The sequence below is a fragment of the Bos taurus genome, chromosome 20, assembly GCF_002263795.3.
Source record: "Bos taurus isolate L1 Dominette 01449 registration number 42190680 breed Hereford chromosome 20, ARS-UCD2.0, whole genome shotgun sequence".
NCBI classification, from domain to species: domain Eukaryota; kingdom Metazoa; phylum Chordata; class Mammalia; order Artiodactyla; family Bovidae; genus Bos; species Bos taurus.
This window is the reverse complement of record NC_037347.1, coordinates 49077168-49079791: the sequence shown is the minus strand read 5'-3', so window position 1 is coordinate 49079791 and position 2624 is coordinate 49077168. Positions and strand designations below refer to the sequence as shown.

General features: G+C 40.2%; 1 pseudogene; it reads right to left on the bottom strand.

The window, feature by feature from the left end:
- Positions 1-598: 598 nt before the first annotated feature.
- On the bottom strand, positions 599-1841 carry LOC786112 (large ribosomal subunit protein uL1-like; annotated as a pseudogene).
- Between the last annotated feature and the right edge of the window lie 783 nt (positions 1842-2624).

Genomic DNA, 2624 nt, shown 5'->3' with positions numbered 1-2624 from the left:
TCTCTCCCAGGCAGCAGTAGCAACAGTATTTATTTATTGTTATCTCTGTGGCTTTATGTAACATTTTTTCTGTAACTGAGATTTTTTTGCTAGATTATTATTAACACAAAAATCTATCTAGTAAAATTTTAATTTTAGTTTTGATACATGATTAGTGATTCTTTTTCAAAGTGTTTGCATTATTTGATTCTTTTAATTTGATAACAATTTTATAATATCTTAATAAAATAGGAATTGTAAGTAAGGCCCATGCAAATTTAGGACCATATGAATCTTGTAGGGGAGCAAAGTCTGCCACCACAAATGTGTCTCCTTTTTATGAGCATTATTTTAGGCTGATTAGTTTTAAGAGACTAAAGAGTCTGGAAGTTTACTTAACTGCCTATAAGAATTTAGAGGGAGGGTCCATACCAAGAAGAGAGTAATCTACAGAGATAACTACAAAGATTATAAGCTGGTTTTGATAGTCTGGGTAGAATTTAGCAACACATCTTTGTTCAAAGCTTTCTCTGTGTCCCATTATGTCTACATGGCAGGAAAATCATGTTATTGTTGTTGTTTTATAAATGGTGGGAATATGGTTTATTAAGCTTGTACCTTAGTACAGGCACTGGGCTTTCCCCATGGTGCTCTTAATGTTCAAAACCTAGACCTTCTGCCAAGTTTTCTTGAGCAGTGGCACCAAGAATTTGAAAGCTAAGTGGATTTTTTACATCATCTGTCATCTTTGTGTGGCCAAGAGCTATGGCCAGACACAGCACCTTCTTTATCTAGAACTTGATGGTGGACTTCACTTAATCAGCTTTGGCCACCACATTCTCGTTGTGGGTCAGCAAGGAAGGAAACTTGCCAGAATTATTCAGGCCTCCACTGAGGATATGTGGGATCTGTTTGATCAGATTCTGAAACAAAAAAGGTATCATACTTCTTGGCCATCTTCTTGACCAGTTTCTTATTCTTGTTGGGTTTCTTCAGTGTCTAACCATGTCCATGTCGGGGAAATCCACAACCTTGGCCTCGTCACAGTGGTGCTGGTCTCCAGAACACATGCAGAGAACCTGGGGCATGTAGAAGACTTAATCTTCAACTCAGTCCAGTTCAGTCGCTCAGTCGTGTCCGACTCTTTGCGACCCAATGAATTGCACCACGCCAGGCCTCCCTGTCCATCACCAACTCCCGGAGTTCACCCAGCCTCACATCCATTGAGTCGGTGATGCCATCCAGCCATCTCATCTTCTGTCATCCCCTTCTCCTCCTGTCCCCAATCCCTCCCATCATCAGGGTCTTTTCCAATGAGTCAACTCTTCACATGAGGTGGCCAAAGTATTGGAGTTTCAGCTTCAGCATCAGTCCTTCCAATTAACACCCAGGACAGATCTCCTTTAGGATGGACTGGTTGGATCTCCTTGCAGTCCAAAGGACTCTCAAGAGTCTTCTCCAACACCGCAGTTCAAAAGCATCAATTCTTCGACACTCAGCTTTCTTCACAGTCCAACTCTCACATCCATACATGACCATTGGAAAAACCATAACCTTGACTAGACGGACCTTTGTTGGCAAAGTAGTATCTCTGCTTTTCAATATGCTATCTAGGTTTGTCATAACTTTCCTTGCATGTCCCCAAAGCATTTCTCCTTCTGAGGTCATAGTTCTTCAGACTGACCTGAAGCTCCACTGTCTCTAAAAGCTTCCACTTCCCACACTGGTTCCCCTGCACCACCTCCTAGAAGGTGTCTCTGAAGACTTTGTTGCTCATGGTAGGTGACATTGGGATAACCTGAAGAGAGCAGGAAAAACATTTTTATTTTGCTGCCAATGGACCTGCCTTTGAAGTCCCAGGCCCCGCCCCCTTCTCCTTAGCAGAGGAATGCAAATTAACCTGACTCTCCTTGAGCCTCTTATATGTACAGAATTAAATTAAATGTTTTTCTTTCATTAATCTGTCTTATGTCATTTATCAGACTAGCCAAAGAGTCTATAAGAGAAGAAGGAAAAAGTCATCATTTCTTTCTATCTCTATTGCATTCTTGAGTTTTCTGAGATAATAAGACCAGGACAATGTTTTAAGTTAACCAAATTCTAATACATTCAATGAAATTTGCATTATCTGTAATTGGAATATAAAAAGAATTATTATATATGTATATTATATATATGTGTGTGTATGTATGTATTAGATCAGTTGCACTGTAGTTTGCCAAGGTAGATTTTTTTTTTCCCTTTGATTGGTCCTTACTAAGTCTACTAAATATCCTCACACTAAGCAATAAACTTAGGCAATGCTTTCTTCCTAATTGGGCTTCCCTGGTGGCTCAGAAGGCAAAGCGTCTGCCTACAATGCAGGAGACGTGGTTTCAGTCCCTGGGTCGGGAAGATCCCCTGGAGAAGGGAATGGCAACCCACTCCAGTACTCTTGCCTGGAAAATCCTGTGGACTGAGAAGTCTGGTAGGCTACAGTCCATGGGGTCGAAAAGAGTCAGACACGACTGAGCAACTTCACTTTTCTTCCTAATTAAAGGGGAAAAAAAAGTTTTCCTTGTCCTTTGTCCTGTACTTTTCTTAAAGGATTATTACTCAAAGATAAAAACACAATAATGTCATTGTTTTAAAATCAATTTAATGTA